Raw genomic sequence first — 19907 nt, 5'->3', positions numbered from 1 at the left:
CACGGGTCTACTCCTCCCATCTGCTCCATAAAATCTTTAAGCACCTTGGCTGCAGCCGGCCTCCTTCCAGTCCTGGATCTCGACCTGTCCAGCCCTGGCTCCAGCACCGTATTAAAATCTCCCCCCATTACCAACTTTCCCACCTCTAGGTCCGGGATGCGCCTCATAAAATTGCCATCATCCCAGTTCGGGGCATATACGTTTACCAAGACCACCGCCTCCCCCTGTAATTTGCTACTCACCATCACGTATCTGCCCCCGCTATCCGCCACTATGGTCTTTGCCTCAAACATAACCCGCTTCCCACTAGTATAACCACCCCCCTGTTTTTCGCATCTAGCCCCGAATGAAACACCTGCCCCACCCATCCTTTGCGTAGTCTAACCTGGTCTATAAGTTTCAAGTGCGTCTCTTGTAACATAACCACGTCTGCCTTAAGTTTCTTAAGGTGTGCGAGTACTCGTGCCCTCTTTATCGGCCCGTTCAGCCCTCTCACATTCCACGTGATCAACCGGGTTGGGGGGCTTTTTACCCCCCCCCCTTGTCGATTAGCCATCCCCTTTTTCCAGCTCCTCACCCGGTTCCCACGCAGCTGTGTCCCCTCCAGGCGGTGCCCCCCCGCCCACCCCACCCCATTCCGGCTCCCCCCTCTCCCCAGCAGCAGCAACCCAGTAACTCCCCCCACCCACCCCCCCCGCTAGATCCCCCACTAGCGTAGTTACACCCCCCCATGTTGCTCCCAGAAGTCAGCAAACTCTGGCCGACCTCGGCTTCCCCCCCGTGACCTCGGCTCGCACCGTGCGACGCCCCCTCCTTCCTGCTTCCCTATTCCCACCATGATTATCATAGCGCGGGAACAAAGCCCGCGCTTCCCTTTTGGCCCCGCCCCCCATGGCCAACGCCCCATCTCCTCCACCACCACCTGTGGAAGAGAGAAAAGTTACCGCATCGCAGGATTAATAACATAAAACTCATCTTTCCCCCCCTTTTTCCCCCCTCTTCGCCCCCCATACTCGCCCCACCACTTTGTTTCAAACGTTCTTTTTTAATAACCCGCTTATTCCAGTTTTTCTTCCGCAATAAAAGTCCAAGCCTCATCCGCCGTCTCAAAGTAGTGGTGCCTCCCTTGATATGTGACCCACAGTCTTGCCGGTTGCAGCATTCCAAATTTTATCTTCTTTTTGTGAAGCACCGCCTTGGCCCGATTAAAGCTCGCCCTCCTTCTCGCCACCTCCGCACTCCAGTCTTGATATACGCGGATCACCGTGTTCTCCCACCTACTGCTCCGAGTTTTCTTTGCCCATCTAAGGACCATCTCTTTGTCCTTAAAACGGAGGAATCTCACCACTATGGCTCTAGGAATTTCTCCTGCTCTCGGTCCTCGCGCCATCACTCGGTATGCTCCCTCCACCTCCAGCGGACCCGCCGGGGCCTCCGCTCCCATTAACGAGTGCAGCATCGTGCTCACATATGCCCTGACGTCTGCTCCTTCTGCACCTTCAGGAAGACCAAGAATCCTTAAATTATTCCTCCTCGCGTTATTCTCCAGCACCTCCAGGCTTTCCACACATCGTTTATGGTGTGCCTCGTGCATCTCCGTCTTCACCATCAGGCCCTGAATATCGTCCTCATTCTCGGCAGCCTTTGCCTTCACGACCCGAAGCTCCCGCTCCTGGGTCTTTTGCTCATCCTTTAGCCCTTCGATCGCCTGTAATATCGGGGCCAACAGCTCCTTCTTCATTTCCTTTTTAAGTTCTTCCACGCAACATTTCAAAAACTCTTGTTGTTCAGGGCCCCATGTTAAACTGCCACCTTCCGTCGCCATCTTGGTTCTTGCTTGCCTTCCTTGCCGCTGCTCCAAAGGATCCACTGCAATCTGGCCACTTCCCTCTCCTTTTTCCATCCGTTTCCAGGGGGGATTCCCTTCTGGTTTTCCGCACAGTGCTTCTAGCCATTAAAATTGCCTTTGGGGCTCTTATTAAGAGCCCAAAAGTCCGTTCCACCGGGAGCTGCCGAAACGTGCGACTTAGCTGGTCATCGCCGCACCCGGAAGTCGTGATGTTACTTTTTAATGAATAATGATGCCAAATTATTTTTCATTTTGTCAGCCAGTTCCTTATTAATTCCTGACTCTTTCTATTGGACCAAAGCTCATTTTGTTAACACTTTTAGTTCTTCAGTATCTGTGGAAAATCTTACTGCCAATTTCAGATTTCTGGCTAGCATTCTTTCATCCTCTAATTTCTTCCTCCTAATTGGACTTAGAGTCATTCTTTGCCTTTTTTATATTCTGTCTGATCTTCCGACCTGCCACCCCTCCTTCCCTGATTATATGCTTTTTCTTTGCATTTGATACTTACTATTTGTAACTTTTTTAGTTAACCGCAGGTGGTGGATCCTCCCCTTGGAATTTTTATTTCTCATTGGAATGTATCTATCCTATGTATTCTGAAAAATTCCTTCAAATGTCTGACACGGCATCTCTTTTGACCTATTCCTTAACCTAATTTTCCAGTTCACATCAGCTAGCTCTTCTTTCATGCCCCCAGAACTGGCCTTACTTATATTTAAGATTGGGTTGTTTCCCCTTTCTTCTTTCTCTCAAACTTTAATGTTATGATTGCTGCTGCATAGAGGTACCTTCACTGTGAGGTATTAATTAATTCTATGTCATTGCACAATACTAGTTCCAGTATAGTCTGCTCTTGCATGGGCGCCAGAACATGCTGTTCTAATAAACTATCCTGAAAATATTAGATTAATTCCTCAACTAAGCTACCTTTGCCCATCTGATTTTTCCAGTCTATATGTACGCCAAAATGCCTCATGATCATTGTCGTACTTTTCTGCCAAGCTCCCATTATTTCTTCCTTTAAACTCTTGCTTACGGTCTGGGTATTGTTAGGGGACATGAATATCACAAGTGATTTACTGCATTTATAATTTCTCATTTCTACCCAAACTGCTTCTGCATCTTGGCTTCCCGTAAGTAGGACATCCATCTATATTGTGCTAATACCACCATTAATTAATTTTTCCAATCTCACTTCTTTGCTGACTGTCATCAGTTGTTGGTAAAATGCTGGAATCTGCTAGCAAGGAGGTCTTAACAATGCACTTAGAAAAGTTTTGTATGATTTGTATGATAGGAACAAGTCTTGGTTTTACTAAAGGTGCAGCCTGTATGTCAAATGTATTAAGAGTTTTTTAAGGATTTAACAAGTAGGTGAGTTAAAGGGGGACAGTAGATGTAGTATAAGGTGCCACAGCAATGGTCAAAAGACAAAATAAAGGATCATGAAGTTGTGGTAACATGGATGGAGGATTGGTTACGATAGCAATCAGAAACTGGGGATATGGAGAGCATTTTCAAATTGGCAGGCAGTGAATAGTGGAGTACCGCAACAGTCAGTGCTGGGGCCTCAGTTATTTACAATCTATAACTTAGGTGAAGAGAATAACATATGCAAGTTTGCTGATGATAAAAAGCTCGGTGGAAAGGTAAGCTGTGGGGAGGGTATGGAAACTGTTCAAAGGGACATGGACAGGTTAATTGAGTGGGCAGCAAGGTAGCAGGTGCAGTATCATTTAGGAAAGTGTGAAGTTATTTACTTTGGTTGTCAGAATAGAACAGTAATATATTTTTGAAGAGATGAGAAACTTTTAAGTGGTGATGTTCATCGGGACTTGGGCGTGCTGGGATAAGGAATGCAGAAAACTGGTAAGCAAATAGATTTAAGATTTAAATGTATTGGCATGTGTATCGAGGTACAGTGAAAAGTATTCTGCGTACAGTCCAGGCAGATCGCTCCATACATGAAAAACAGGATGTACGATAGATATACAAAGTAACTACATAAACATCGGGTGAGAGGTTATATTCGTGTTAGAATTAAGGTTTAAAAGGTTAGAACAGCAATTAGAAAGGCAAATGGCATGTTGATATGAGTTGCAAGAGAATTGGAGCACAGAAATAAAGATGTGCAAGGTTTTGTTTAGACCACATCTTGAGTACTGGGTGCAGTTTTGGACTCTACATTTAAGAAAGTATGTACTTACATTGGAAGCGGAAGATGTCCCAACAGAGATGATAGGGAGATCTCTGAGGAGATTGAGCATCCTGAGGGTGTACTATGATATGAATCCTACTCACTATCCACCACTGTAGATACATACAACTCAGTGGGTCCTGCATTAGAAATAGCAAGGCTGTCATCTGGCAATTGAGATTATGTCTGCTTTCTTGGAAAGAGTAGCTAATTGCATGGAGAATCAGTCAAAGCCGACCATTGAATGTATCGAGACCAATGACCTTCACAATCTGATTTCTCACAACTAAAATATATTCAAGAGAGGTAAGAGGGATAACAAACATCCATGGCTAAGCAAGGAAGTTAAGGACATTATAAAGACCATACTAAGGTACACCATGTTGCAAAGGCCAGTGGCAGGCTGGAAGATTGGGAAACTTTCAAACAAAGGGTTAGCAAAAATGTAATAAAAAGAGCCTCGGGAAATAACAAAAGCTAGCACAAAATATCAGAAAGGATAGCAAAAGCTTCTAGAAGTACGTAAAAGGGAAGTAGAGTTGCTAAAGTGAATGTTTGTCCCTTAGAAAATGAAACCAGAGTTAATAGTGGGGAACGCAGAAATGGCAGATGTTAAATCAACATTTTTCCTCAGTTTTCATGGTGGAGGACACTAGTACCATCCCCTTAAGAACAGGCAATTCAGAGGCAATAGAAAGGGTGGAACTTAGAAAATCAGCATCAATAGGGGAAAGTACTCAAACTATTGAAGGCAGACAAGTCCCCAGGGTCTAATGGCCTACATCCTAGGGTTTTAAAGGAAGTGGCAGCAGAGATAGTAGATCCACTGGTTATAATATTCAAAAATTCCCTGGCCACGGGAAAGGTTCCAGTGGATTGGAAAAATGCTAATGTAACGCCCTTATTCAAAAAGGGAGGGAGATAGAATTTGGGAAGATACAGACCAGTTAGTTTAACATCTATTGTTGGGAAATTGATAGATGCCATTAAAAGAAGTACTATCAAGACATTTGAAAAGTTAAAATGCAATCCATCAGAGTCAGCATGGTTTTATGAAGGATAAATCATGTTTGACTAATTTGCTGGAATTCTTCGAAGGTGTAACAAGCCATGTGGATAATGGGGATCCTGTAGATGTAGTATATCTGGACTTCCAGAAGGCATTTGATAAGGTGCCGCACAGAAGGTTAATACATAAGGTCAGATCACATAGGGTTTGTGGTAATTTACTAGATTGGAAAGAAGAATGGCTGACGGACAGAAGACAGAGTCAGGATAAGTAGGTCTTTTTCTGGATGGCAAGATGTAACTATTGGGGTGCCGCGGGGTTTGGTCCTTGTGCTCAACTATTTAGTCGATATTAACGACTTGGATACAGAGATGGCCAAATTTGCAGATGACAGTAAAATAGGTGGGACAGCAAGTTGCAGTGAGGAAATGGATATCAATGGATTAGGAGTGGGCCAAAATGCGGCAGATGGAGTTTAACGTGGACAAGTGTGAGGTCATCACATTTGGTCGGAAAAATGGAAAGGCAACTTGTTATATAAATGGGGAGACTTCAGGGATCTGGGTGTTCTCGTGCTTGAGTCACAGAAAACTAGCATGCAGGTACCGCAGGTAATAAAGAAAGCAAATGGAATGTTGGCATTTATAGCTAAAGGAATAGAGTACAAAGGTAAGGAAATTCCCTTTCAGTCCATAATAAGCCCCACTCCTCCTTTTACTACCCTGTAACTTTTTATATGCCAATTGAAGCCTTTTGTATTCTTTTATATGCTAGCTGGCTGTGTTTACCCAGTTTATTTTTGCTTCTCTATTTTGTTTTCTCATATTCACTCCAAACCTCCTAAATTCAGGCTGATCTTCAATTGTGTGATCAACTTGATATCTGTCTTGCACATCCTTCTCTGTTCCTCTCTTCAACCTATATGGCCTCAGAGAAGGTGGGGCTGTGAGCAGAATAGATTCCAAGAACGAGGCTGTAAGTGGTGTGGTTGCAGAGGCTAAGGCCCCGAACAGTGCGGTGACAAGAGACCGAGGCCATAGCGTCGCAGAGGCCGAGGCCCTGAGCCAAGCAGGGACTCTGGGCGAGACTGCGAGCGGAGCGGGCACTGAAACAGAGACCATGAGGGAGTGGACGCTGTGGTTCAGGCTGTGAGCAGGGTATTTTGTTCACAAAGCATGAGGTCTTCAGTCTTGCTCCCTCGCACCCTCTCTCCTGCTCTTTTTTGCTACTTATTATGCTCTGTTTCATGCTCTCTCTCGCCGTTCTCTTTTTTTCTCTCGAGTCTGTAATTGGAGATGGAAGAAGCATTCACATCGATCATCACAACACATAAAGGCATGTAGGTTAAACTGTAGATAAACATTTTATTTAATATAAACACCCTTAATACAAGCTAGATCAATTAATTAAGAACTAAAAAGTAAACTTTTACAGAATAAATTTAGAGTACCCAACCCAATTATTTTTTTTTCAATTAAGGGGCAATTTAGCGTGGCCAATTCACCTACCCTGCACATCTTTGGGTTGTGGGGGTGAAGCCCACGCAGACACGGGGAGAATGTGCAAACTTCACATGGACAGTGACCCGGGGCCGGGATTCAAACCCGGGTCCTCAGCGCAGTGAGGCAGCAATGCTAACCATTGTGCCACGTGCCGCCCCCCCCGAAATGTAAACTTGATAAAATGCATAACACATTCTTATTTTCCACATTGTATATTATATAAGTAAAAAATTATAAAATATAAAAATAAGATAATCTACACAGAACTTCTTTGAGAAACAGAAATTGGTTTAAAAACGTGAATAAGGGTGATCAATAGTGAGGGAGGTAAATGAAGATGGTGAAACCAGCACAAGGGAAGAAGCTAGTTGGGGGACAGCTGGTGAACATTTTGTTTAAGCTGTTAAGATTGTTTCTGTTCAGTTAGTTTAATGTCAGTCGGGGAACATTTGTGTTGACATCCTTCTGTCTACGGGAGAGTAAGGACACACAACAAACAATCCATTTAGGTGGAGTGTCTTCATTCGATGCCCCTTTGCTGATGGCTGAGAAGCCAATTCTAAAGAAGCAGGTTCCTCCACAAGTGCTGAACGTGAAGCTGCCAAGTACGTTTTCCAGTTTGTTGCTTTCACCAAATGATGCCGACTGCTCTTCCATCAGAGGATTGCCACAGGGAGATGAGGCTGGATTCTGTTTCTGAGGCTAAGTGCGGAGGATCTGTGCCGTTTTACATGAAAAATATTGGCGGCACCCCCTCACCGGTCGCAGGATTGCTAGCAGCCGTGTCGCGTAAAACACCCGGCTTCCACAATATAAACGGCTGGAGAATTGCCGGGTCCGTGGCCGCGCATGCACACAGCGGCGACCTGCAGTAGTCGCCCCGTAAAACATGGCGCCGGCCGTGTGCGGACCCGACCTGCCAGATAGCGTGTCCCTCCCCCCCCCCCAACCCAGCAGCCGCCACGCCGGGTTCCCGACCACTGAGACCACACGTCAAACGTGCGGTCGGGAACTCAGCCCATTAGGGGTGGAGAATCAGGGGAGGGGCTTCAAGTGGTGCGCTGAGGCCATCCCAACGGTGTTTAGCACGTGAGGCGATGACGCGTTTGAGGGCATGGAGCATAAGAAACCTGTCAAACAGGCGCCACTCCCGATTTCGGCGTCAAAAGGGATTGTCGATTACGACATTGGCGTCGGGGAACGGAAAATCCCACCCGAGAAATCTGAGGCTGTTACTGGCAGCTCAATTGTCTATCTTTACTGATTGTTTATTGTGAAGCCTGAGGGAACAGCAGGGTTTGTTTTTCCAATTGTGGTGGGTGTGCTCTGAAGCATCGCACCAGGTCTCTGATGATCTTAATCCCCATCTCGTTGCTGTCACCACCCGTTTATCCTCGTTGCTGGTCTCACACTCGCTGCTCTCACTGCTGTTGTCACTTATTTTTCCTTCCTGCTGGTCTCTGCAACATTTAGGGAACAATAAAAATAAGAACATGTAATAATTATTTACGGCCTGGAAAAGAACAAGAAATAACCTAGAACTAAAACACTTGGGGCCAATTGCTGGGGGTTGAGAAAAAATCTTTCCTGGGTGAATTGGAACCAATGATTGGTGGCAAAACTGTACAGAACAGTAGTCCCTTTTAGAGATGAAGTATTTTGGATACCGTCAGTGTTAATTCGCACAAGAAGGAAAAGCAGGACAACTAGTTGAGCTCCCTGATGACAAAAGAGCTAGAGTGTAAAATGAAGCAGAAATAGGGTAGTTATTTGTCAGCTTAAAATAAGGGGAGAAGCAAAATGAATGTCGGAACATGAGAAGTGAATTGACAGAGGAAATTGACAAAGGAAATAAGAGGAGTAAAGAGAATATGAGAAGAAACTGGAAGCTAAATTCCCAGGGAATCCAAAGAACATCTATGGACATGTGAATAGGAAGAGGTAGAGTGGAGGTGATTTGTATCAAAAAGGGGATTTATGCATGAGAAAGGGCATGGCTGAGGTACTAAATGGGCTTTGATCAGTCTTGAACAAGGAAGAAGATGCTGTCAAAGCCGCTGTGAAAGAGGAGGCTCTTAAGCCACTGGATGAGCTTAGGATTGAGTTTAGAGGAGATATTTGACGGACTGGTTGTACAAAAGTTGATAAATTACTAGCTTGCACGAGCTCTGATTTTTCAAAATTCCTGAGATTTGGGAACAGTCGTATCAGATTGGAAGTTGGCAAATGGTAGACTGCTATTCATGAAAGGAGGGAGAATAAACAGTGTTTTGGTGGTCAGGGAGCCTAACATACAAACATATGAAGATGTGAATTAGGAGCAACAGGAGACCATTGAGCCCCTCCGGTCTGTTCCGCCATTCAAATAATATCATGGCCGATCTGACTGTAACCACAACTCACATTCCCAGAGATTCACGTTCCTACTTATCAAGAATCTATCTAAATATTTTCAACAACTTTACTTCAACTGCCTTCTGAGGATGAGTGTTCTAAAGGCACACCACTCTGAGGGAAATTATTCTCCTCATCCTTGCCTTAAATAGGCAACGGTAGCACAGTGACTAGTACTGTTGCTTCACAGCTCCAGGGTCCCGGGTTCGATTCCCGGCTTGGGACACTGTCTGTGTGGAGTCTGCACGTTCTCCCAGTGTCTGCGTGGGTTTCCTATGGCTGCTCAGGTTTCGTCCCAAAAGACATGCTGTTAAGTAATTTGGATATTCTGAATTCTCCCTCTGTGTACCCGAACATGGGCCGGAATGTGGCGACTAGGGGCTTTTCACAGTAACTTCATTGCATTGTTAATGTACGCCTACTTGTGACAATAAAATTATTATGTTTAAACAGTGACACCTCATTCTAGATTCTTCCACATCCACTCCGTCAAAACACCTCAGGATCTTTTAAATCGCTTCTTGCTCTTCTAAACTTCAGCAGATGCAAATTAGCCAGTCCTACCTTTCCACATAAGAAAACCCACGCAATCCAAGTATTAGTTTAGTTCGCTGAATTGTTTTGAATGCATTCTCAATCTTCTATGAATAAGGAGACCAATACTTTTATTTTATTTATTCATGAGATGTGGCTTCGCAGGCTAGGCCAGCATTCATTGTCCATCACTTATTGCTCTTTGGGAAGTTGGTGGCCATCTGCCTTCTTGAACCATTGCAGTTCGCATAGTATAGGTACACCCAGTGCTGTTAGAGAGGGAGTTTCAAGATTTTGACCAGTTTGATATCCATCTTTAACTTTCTTAGTTAACTACGAGTGGTGGATCCTCCCCGTGGAATTTTTTCTTTCTCGCTGCAATGTATCTATTCTGTAAATTCTAAAATATCCCTTTAACTGTCAGCCACTGCATCTCCATTGACCGATCCCTTAACCTAATTTTCCAGTACACTTCAGACAGCTCTGCTTTCATACCCTCACAAATCCCTCTACTTGTGTTTAAGATATTAGTCTTTATCCACTCTTCTCTCCCTCAAACTGAATGTAAAGTTCAGTGATATTATAATTGCTGCTGTCTAGGGGCACCTTCACTATAAGATCATTAATCCCATCCAGTGCACAATACCACTTGTAGTGCAGCCTGCTCTCTTCTTGGCTCCAGAATATGTTGATCTAATCAACTATCCTGAAAACATTCTATGAATTCCTGATCTAAGCTCCCTTTGCTCATCTGATTTTCCAGTCTGAATGTAGATTGAAATGCCCCAGGATTATTGGCGTACTTTTCTGTCAAGCTCCCAGTATTTCTTCTTTTATACTGTGTCTACCGTGTGGGTACTGTTAGGCAGCCTGTACACCACTCGCACAAGTGACTTGTTGCATCCATGATTTCTGGGCCGGGATTCTCCCCTACCCGGCGGGGCGGTGGGTCCCGGCGGGAACCACTCCGGCGTCGGGCCGCTCCGCACCTTTAGGGGCCAAGCCCTCACCTTGAGGGGCTAACCCCGCGTCTGAGTGGTTGGCGGGCCCCGGTTGGCGGGAAAGGCCTTTGGCGCCACGCCAGCCGGGGCTGAAGGGACCTCGCCGGTTGGTGGAAGGCTGCGCATACGCGGGAGCATCGGCGGCTGATGACGTCATCCCCACGCATGCGCAGGGGGTCACTTCCGCATCGGCCATCGCGGAGGCAATGGCCGAGGCGGAAGGAAAAGAGTGCCCCCATGGCACAGGCCCGCCCGCGGATTGGTGGGCCCCGATCGCGGGCCGGGCCACTGTGGGGGCACCCCCCAGGGCCAGATCCCCCCAGGACCCCGCCTGCACTGCCAGTCCCACCGAGAAGGGAGGTGGTTTGATTCACGCCGGCAGGACTGGCATGACAGCAGCAGGACTTCGGCCCATCGCGGGCCGGAGAAGTCGGCGGCCGGCGGGGCCAGGATTTACGCCCGCCCCCTCCCCCCCCCCCCCCCCCCCCCCGGCGATTCTCCAACCCGGCCCGGGGGGGGGGGGGGGGGGCGGGGGGCGGAGAATCCCGCCCCGATCTCTACACAAAACACTTCTTCTGACTTAGATACAGGGATAGACGGTTTAGCCAATTTTTCAGATGACGCTAAAATATGTGGGACAGTAAATTGCAATGAGGAAATATGAAATTTACAAATAGATATAGATAGGTTAGGTGAGTAGGCCAAAATTTGGCAGATAGAGTTTAACGTGAATAAGTGTGAGTTTATCCATTTTGGTCGGAGAAATGGCAAGACAACTTATTATCCAAATAGAGAGACACTTTAGAGTGCTTCTCTAAAGGAAATAAGGAAGGCAAATGAAACTTTCCCTTTAAAGTTAAAGGAATAGAGTATACATGTAAGGAAGTGTTGCTGCAACTGTACAAGGCGCTGGTGAGACTACACCTGGAGTAGTTGTACAATTTTGAATCCCTTATTTGAGATGTAGTTGCATTAGAGACGGTTCAGAAGTGGTTCACTAGATTGAGTCCAGAGATGAGGGGTTTGTCTTATGAACAGAGATTGAGCAGTTTAGGTCTATACTATCTCAAGTTTTGAAGAATGAGAGGAAATATAATTGAGGTATATAAAATGATAAATAAACGGTACTGACAATGCATACATGGAGCAAATGCTTCCCCTAGGGGAATCTAGAATGAGAGTTCATAGTTTTAGGATAAGGGGTAGCAGATTTAAAACAAGATGAGAAGAAATTGCTTCACAAGAGTCGTGAATCTTTGAATTCACTGCACTGCTGCCTTACAGCGCCGAGGTTCCAGGTTCGATCCTGGCTCTGGGTCACTGTCCGTGTGGTGTTTGCACATTCTTCCCGTGTTGCGTGGGTTTCGCCCCCACAACCCAAAGATCTGCAGGGTAGGTGAATTGGCCACGCTAAATTGCCCTTTAATTTGAAAAAATGAATTGGGTACTCAAATTTTAAAAAAGAATTCACTACCTTGGAGTAAGGTGAATGCAGGGACATTGAGTAAAATTTAAGGAGAGAGATAGATTTTTAATTAGTAACGAGTTGAAGGGTTATGGAGAACGCAAAGGAAAGTGGAGTTGAGGCCGAGATGGGATCAGCCATGTTCGTATTGAATGGCGAAGCAGGCTCGAGGGGCTGAATTGCCTATTCCTGCTCCTAGTTCTTATCTTCCTGTACTTAGGCCATCCCTCTGTATTGTGCTAATACCACCATCAATTAAGAGTTTCCCTTCAACCTTTTCCCATCCACTGTCCTTGTTAAATGTAATCAGTCATTGGTATAATACGGAAATCTATTATTAAGGAGGTCTTAACAATGCAATGTATTGTATGATTAGAACAAATCAGTATGGGTTTACTAAAGGGAAATCCTGTAAGTCCAATATATTAGAGTTTTTTAACTAACAGGTGAGATAAAGAAGAACAGTAGGTGTAGTCTATCCGGATTTCCAAACGGCATTTGATAAGGTGCCACAGAAAAGGTCAAAAGGCAAAATAAGGGCTCATGGATTTGAGGTAAAATATTAGTATGGATAGAGGATGGGTTAGGAAAACAAGCAGTAACTGGGCAAATTGGGAGCATTTCAAGTCGGCAGTGAATGGTTGAGTGCCACAAGTCCTCAGCATTTCACAATTGACATTAATGACTTAGATGAAGAGACAAAGTAAAGTGTGCAAATTTCCTGATGGCAGGTAAGATGTGGGGAGGAGATGGAAAACCTTCAAAGAGATATGAATGGGTTAATTGAATGCTCAACAAAATAGCAGATGTTGTCAGAATAGAACAGCAAAATATTTTTGAAAAGTTGAGAAACTTGTAACTGTTGATGCTTGAAGGGACTTGGTTGTGCTGATACAAGGGATGCTGAAAGTAAGCATGCAAATACAGCAAGCAATTAGAAAGGCAAATAGCATGTTTGCCTTTTTACAAGACAACAATTGAAGTATAGGAATAAAGATTTACAGGGCTTTTTCAGACCACACCACCACTGGGGGCATTTTTGGATTGCACATTTAATAAATAATAATTATTATTTATTAAATGTGGAATTAAGGAAGTATATATTTGCATTGGAGGCAGCATTACACAATCACATAATTCTTACAACGCAGAAGGCCATTTCCTCACTGTGTCTGCACCAGCTCTCCAAATGAGCATTTCAATTAATGCTATTTGCCTGCCTTCTCCCCATAACTTGGCACATTGCTGCTTTTCAATTAACAATTCAATTCCCTTTTGAATGCCTCGCTTGAACCTGCATCACCACATTCTCAGACAATGCATTCCAGACCTCAATTATTTTCTGCGGCATAAAAGGTTTTTCACATTATGCTTTTGCACACCAATAAAGGATCAGTAAATTGATCCTTGGGATAAGGGGGTTATCCTATGATGCTAGTCTGAGCATATTGGGCCTATATTCTGAGTTGAAATATTGAAACATACAAGATTGTGAAGGGGCTTGATTTTGTGCATGCTGAGAGATTGTTTAAGCTGGCTCAGTACAAGGACACATCATTTAGGCCTGAGATGAAAGTAAATGACTTTATTCAGAGCATTGTGAACGTTTCGAGTTTTCTAGCCCAGAGGGTTGTGTATGCTCCATCGTTAAATACATTTCAGACTGAGATAGACACATTTTGGTCTCTTAGGGAATCAAGGGAGTGAGCAAGAAAGTGGAGTTGAAACCCAAGACAGTTTGCAGCGAGTAGTGAGTGGAGTTGATAGTTTGTTTAAGTGTGGGAGTTTAACAGTTAATCACTTGCCTTAGTACTAATTATTGCTGGTTCTTAGATAACTGCAGGGTATCCTAAAAGGGGAGGCTGATAAAACAAGAGGTTGTGGTACACATTGGTACCAACGATATAGGTAGAATGAGGGATGAGGCCCTGCGTCAAGAATTTAGGGAGCTAGGCAATAGATGAAAGAGCAGGATGTCAAAGGTTGTAATCTCTCGGATCACTCCTGATGCCACGTGCTATTCAGCATAGAAATAGGAGAATATGGCTCAAGAGTTGGTGCATGAGGAAGGGGGGTATAGATTCCAGGATCACTGGGATCATTTCTGGGGAAGGTGAGAAGTGGGATGGTCTGCACCCGAGAAAGAATGGGACAATCATCCTTGTAGGTGGGTTTGATAGTGCTGTTGGGAGGGATTTAAACTAGTTTGGCAGGGGGAAGGGACAGAGAGTACTATGCAATAGGGGCACAGCATGTTCAGTAGACAAAGCTGGATGGCCTCTACTTTAGTTCTAGGAGTAAGATAGATGAGTTAAGAGTGTGTATTGAAATGTGGAGTTGTGATGTTACCATCACAGAGACGTGGTTGAGGGAGGGACAGGACTGGCAGCTATACACTCCGGAGTATAGGATTTTCAGGCTGGATTTTCAGGGGAGGATATAAAAGAGGAGGTGATGTTGCATTATTAATTAAGGAGTCTGTTAGTGCAGAAAAGAGGGACGATATCTTGGAACGGTTTTCAAATGAGGCTTTGTGGGCAGAGCTTAGGAGTAAAAATGGGACAGTCACACTGCTGGGAGTGTATTATAGACCACCAAATAGTCAGCAGGCAAAAGAGGAGCAGGTATGTAGACAATTCACTGAGGTGTGTAGAAATAATAAGAGAGCAATTATATTAGGGGATTTCAATTTTCCCAACATTAATTGGAATAGTCACATTGTAAAGAGTTTAGACGAATCCGATTTCTTGAAATGTATTGAAGAGAGCTTTTTATATCAATATTGAAGGTCCAACAAGGGATGGTACAGTGCTGGATCTAGTCCTGGAACGAAGTTGGGGGGCATTTTAGTGATAGCGACTACAGCACTGTACGTTTTAAATTTGTCATGAAAAAGGAAAAAGATGGTCTGCAAAAAGGGCTTTGGATTGGGGGAAGGCAGATTTTAGAGTAAGGCAGGATCTAGCCAAAGTAGACTGGGAACAGCTACTTCTAGGCAAATCTGCAGCAGAACAGTGAGGGACGTTCAAAATGGAATTGGCAAGAGTACATGTCCAACATGTTCCCTTTAGGGTGTAATGTAGGAGTGACAAGTCCGGATGATTCCTGAATGTCTAGGAATATTCAGGACTGGATAGGAAGGAAAAGAGAGGCTTTTAACAGGTACAAAGGAAACAAATCCACAGAGGCCCTCGTGGAGTTTAGAAAGTGCAGGGGGAACTCAAAAAAGCAATTAGGAGAGCAAAGAGAAAAAGCACGGGTGCATAAGATTCGGGAAAATCCCATGATATTCCATAAATATAACAAGGGAAGAGGATTACTGTGGAAAGAGGAGGACCCATTGGGGACAAAGGGGGTACTCTTGTGTGCCGAGCCTGATGACACTGGTAGGGTGTTAAATGTGTACTTCACATCGGTTTTCACTTTGAAGAAGGAGAATGTGGGTGCAGAATTCAGACAGAGGGACTGTGAGGTTCTTCAGTTTGCAGACGACACAAAGGTTGGTGGAATTGCGGATAGTGATGAGGACTGTCAGAGGATACAGCAGGATTTAGATCGTTTGGAGATTTGGGCGGAGAGATGGCAGATGGAGTTTAATCTGGACAAATGTGAGGTAATGTATTTTGGAAGGTCTAATGCAGGTAGGGAATATACAGTGAATGGTAGAACCCTCAAGAGTATTGACAGTCAGAGAGATCTAGGTGTGCAGGTCCACAGGTCACTGAAAGGGGCAACACAGGTGGAGAAGGTAGTCAAGAAGGCATACGGCATGCTTGCCTTCATTAGCCGGGGCATTGAGTATAAGAATTGGCAAGTCATGTTTCAGAAGGATGTGGAGGCTTTAGAGAGGGTGCAAAAGAGATTTATCAGGATGTTGCCTGGTATGGAGGGCATTAGCTATGAGGTGCGGTTGAATAAACTCGGTTTGTTCTCACTGGAATGATGGAGGTTGTGGGGCGACCTGATAGAGGTCTACAAAATTATGATGGGCATAGACAGAGTGGATAGTCAGAGGCTTTTTCCCAGGGTAGAGGGGTCAATTACTAGGGGGCATAGGTTTAAAGGTGCGAGGGGGAAGGTTTAGAGGAAATGTACGAGGCAAGTATTTTTTTTTTTACACAGAGGGTAGTGGGTGTCTGGAACTCGCTGCCGGAGGAGGTGGTGGAAGCAGGGACGATAGTGACATTTAAGGGGCATCTTGACAAATACATGAATAGGATGAGAATAGAGGGATACAAACCCAGGAAGTGTAGAAGATTTTAGTTTAGACGGCAGCATGGTCGGCACAGGCTTGGAGGGCCGAAGGGCCTGTTCCTATGCTGTACTTTTCTTTGTTTCTTTGTAATCCCCGAACAGCCAAGATTGCAGTCATGTTTCAGTGTTCCTTCTTGATCAATATTCCTTTCTCAGTAATGCTTCCTGAAATGAATTAACTGGGCACTGTTCTCAAGTTACACTACTCCGGCAGTGCAGTGTTCTTCGTATTTAATTTACAATTACGATAATTATAGAAATGCAATAAATTGTTTAGAGTAAAGAAGAATGATTAAAAGTGGAAATTCACATTAACTTCCCTCTGTTCGGCTCTTAAGACTTTCCAGTGTGGGCCAGTAGTCTGTTTAATCCAATCGTCCTTTCCTAGTTGCCTGCGTAACATGGCTTGAATCCCTGCCTTCCAGGTTTTGATGTGCACAATGGAGCATTTGAGGAAGCGCATGGTGGCTGACGGGCCTTGTCTTTTCTTCAGTCCTTTCCTGTCATGAGCTGATCTGACATACAACGAAGACTTCATTTTCTGAATAGAATACTTTAAAAATGGTCTTTGAGCGGAGGGAGTGACTGTGAATCTGTGCTCATTCTTACCACTGCACGGGTATGGAATCCATGAAAGTCTGATGGGATTCATGCTATGTCCAACGAGGTTTCAGTATCCATCCCTTACACGTTGGAGAAATTCACGGGCTCTAATTGAGACATCATTGTCCATTGTGAGTCCCTCAATGTCACTAATCAGTGAGTACTGGTCCTCCATTCTCTCTGGATTTTGGTATGTTGGTACATGGGAGACACAGGAGACTTCACCAATAGATGTTTCTGTCATCAGCACTCTTACCCAGACTAATTTCCTCCATTTTAATTGGGCCTTCAATGTCAGAAAGACTCATAACTGGAGGATGTTCCACCAATGGTTGAGGTGCCATCTTTAACCGCTCGAGTATCCTGCTGTGCCTCGCACCTTCCCTGTTCGCCAGTAGTGGTGATGTTCAAAGATCTTGTTGACTGCTTTGAATTATCTGTTCTTGGGCCGCTTTCCTCCAAAGCAGCCGACTTTTGCTATCTGTCAGCAGACTGTGAGACTCGGCACCTCTTCATCTCCAATGTCAGATTGGTTGACGGGAACTTCCATCTTCCCACCTTTAAGGGCTGGCTCAGCAGACACAATTACAACTGAGGAACTTTGACCGTTGTCACATTGTACCTGATCTCCACCGTGGACAATTTCTTTACACTCTGGCTTTTCCATTTCAGCAGTCATTGTTGAGATGGAAATGGAATGAACTGCTCCGTGTATTCTTCCATTTGCCCAAAAATATATAATCTAAGTTGTGACAATTATTGTTCAGAGTTGCAGTATTCAGTGTTGACTCTTAGCTATCGTTTTCCGTATGAGCAGTTGGCAGGTAGAACACTAAATCAATGGTAAACATTCTGTCAACAGCTAGTTAAACTGGGTAACTAATGAAATGGATGATGCGGGATAACGTAAACAAACATGGTGGGTACTGTGACAACGTGGGACTCTGACACAATAGCATCATTCCCGACAGTGTGATGTCACAGGGATCCATAATTCCCCAATTTAGTGAATCAAATCAGGAAACAAAGTCCAAAGTGTAAGACACAGCAGAAGAGAAAAGAAAAACAATTTTTTTCAGGGTTGTAAGTGAAAAAGGATGGAAATAATGGAGATGGAAGATGAGATCATCAGTTCTGGCATCATAGATTTTAACCATCAGGAACGACTGAACAAGCTGTCGTGGGGGCTCTTTTCTTGAGGGGTAGCAATCTCATAGATGTCTCTAAAATTCTTAAAATGGTTCGTAAGGTAGATGTTGCAAACGTGTGATCAGAACTAGGCAGCTTTAAATGTATGATAGTTACAAATAAGTCCAATGAGGCAAGTCTGGAGAAAGCTTCTTATCCAGAGAGTGCTGAGAATGTGGAACTGTCCACCACAGGGCATGGTTGAGGCGAATATGCATTTCAGGGAAGCTGGATAAACAGATGGGGGAGAAGGAAGGGAAAGAGATGCTGGCCAGAATTTTGGGTCCGCTTTTGCTGTTGACAAAATGAAATCTTGCTCTTCTGGACAGGAACCTCATTTAAATAAATGAAAATCACATTAAAGGGCTCCCTGCCGTTTGTTCCCCCCACATTGGGTCCTCTCCTGTTGGCGAGGTTTATAACAGGATTTTAGAAATGAGAACAGGCAAGAGAACACAATGGGCCGCACAGCTAAGTAGGTAAGTGGTTAATTGAATATATAAACCCCCTTAAGATAAGGTGGATCAATTATTTAATTAAAAACTAAAATGTAAACTTAATTAAATACAGAACCTTAAGATTTGTATATTATATAAGTAGATATAAAATATAAGTCAATCTACGTCTAACTTTGTCTAGATAGAGAAACTTGTTTCAAAACTTTGTTGAATTTGAGTGTTCAACAGTGAGGGAGAACAAGCTTCAGGGAGAGGTAAATGAAGATGGTGAAACCAGCACAAGGGAAGGAGCTGGTTGGGGGACAGCTGGTGAACATTTTGTTTAAGCTGTTAAGATTGTTTCTGTTCAGTTAGTTTAATAATGTCAGTCGGGGAATATTTGTGTTGACATCCTTCTATCTACGGGAGAGGAGGGACACACAACAAACAATCCATTCAGGTGGAGTGTCTTCCTACGGTGCCCCTTTGCTGATGGCTGTGAAGCCAATTCAAAAGAAGCAGGTTCCTCCACAAGTGCTGAACGTGAAGCTGCCAAGTACATTTTCCAGTTTGTTACTTTCACCAAATGATGCTGACTGCTCTTCCATCAGAGGATTGCCACAGGGAGATGAGGTGCACTGAGGCTGTTACTGGCAGCTCAATTGTCTGTTGTTTATTGTGAAACCTGAGGGGACATCAGCGTTTGTTTTTCCAATTGTGGTGGGTGGGCGCTGAAGCAACGCACCAGCTCTCTGATGATCTTACTGCCATCAGACTCCTTTATCGTCGCTGTTGGCTTCATGCGTTGCTCTCACTGCTCCTTTATCCTCCCTGCTGATCTAATGCTCGCTGCTGTCGACGACATCCATTTATCCAGCCTGCTCTTCCCAACAACCTTTCGGAAACAGTAAAAAGAACGGATAAGAATTAAATCAGGTCTGGATAAGAAAAGAAACAATCTAGAATAAAAACATTTGGTCCAATTTCAGTGGATTGAGCACAAGTCTTTCCTAGGTAAATTGGAACCAATGATTGGCGGACAAAACTGTAACAGAACAGTGGTTCTCTTTAGAGATTAGCTATTTCTGATACTGTCAGCGTTCATTTGCACAAGATAAAGGACAACTCGTTGAGCTCTCTGGATGACAAAAGGGCTCGAGTGCAAAATGAAGCTGAAATAGGGTGGCTAACGTCAACTTAATAATCAGGTGAGAAACAAGCTGAATGTAGAAAATTCAGAAGGGAATTGATAAAGGAAATAAGAAGGGTAAAGAGAGAGTATGAGAAGAAGCTGGCAGCTAAATTCCCATTGAATCCAAAGAACGTCTATGGACATGTGAATAGGAAGAGGTAGAGTGGAGCTGATTTGTATCAAAAAGGGGATTTGTGCACGAGAAAGGACATGGCTGAGGTACTAAATGGGTGCTTTTATCAGTCTTTAACAAGGAAGATGATGCTATCAAAGCTGTTA

The 19907-nt window shown here is 44.3% G+C and overlaps 1 protein-coding gene and 1 long non-coding RNA gene across 3 annotated transcripts in view; one reads left to right on the top strand and one right to left on the bottom strand.

Annotated features, from left to right (window-relative positions):
- Window positions 1-19907, top strand: part of lratb.1 (lecithin retinol acyltransferase b, tandem duplicate 1) — a 270816-nt gene that overhangs the window by 48007 nt on the left and 202902 nt on the right. The window lies entirely within an intron of this gene.
- Window positions 7516-19907, bottom strand: part of LOC140408589 (uncharacterized) — a 35516-nt gene continuing 23124 nt past the window's right edge. Inside the window, exons 2-3 of the long non-coding RNA XR_011940146.1 lie at window positions 16195-19331; window positions 7516-8020 (exon numbers count right to left, since the gene is read on the bottom strand). This is a non-coding gene — a long non-coding RNA (uncharacterized lncRNA). The remainder of the gene's footprint in view (window positions 8021-16194; window positions 19332-19907) is intronic.

Source organism: Scyliorhinus torazame, chromosome 3, assembly GCF_047496885.1.
Source record: "Scyliorhinus torazame isolate Kashiwa2021f chromosome 3, sScyTor2.1, whole genome shotgun sequence".
Classification (NCBI taxonomy): Eukaryota; Metazoa; Chordata; class Chondrichthyes; order Carcharhiniformes; family Scyliorhinidae; genus Scyliorhinus; species Scyliorhinus torazame.
The sequence above is the reverse complement of the archived record's forward strand: the minus strand, read 5'-3'. Positions and strand labels throughout refer to the sequence as shown.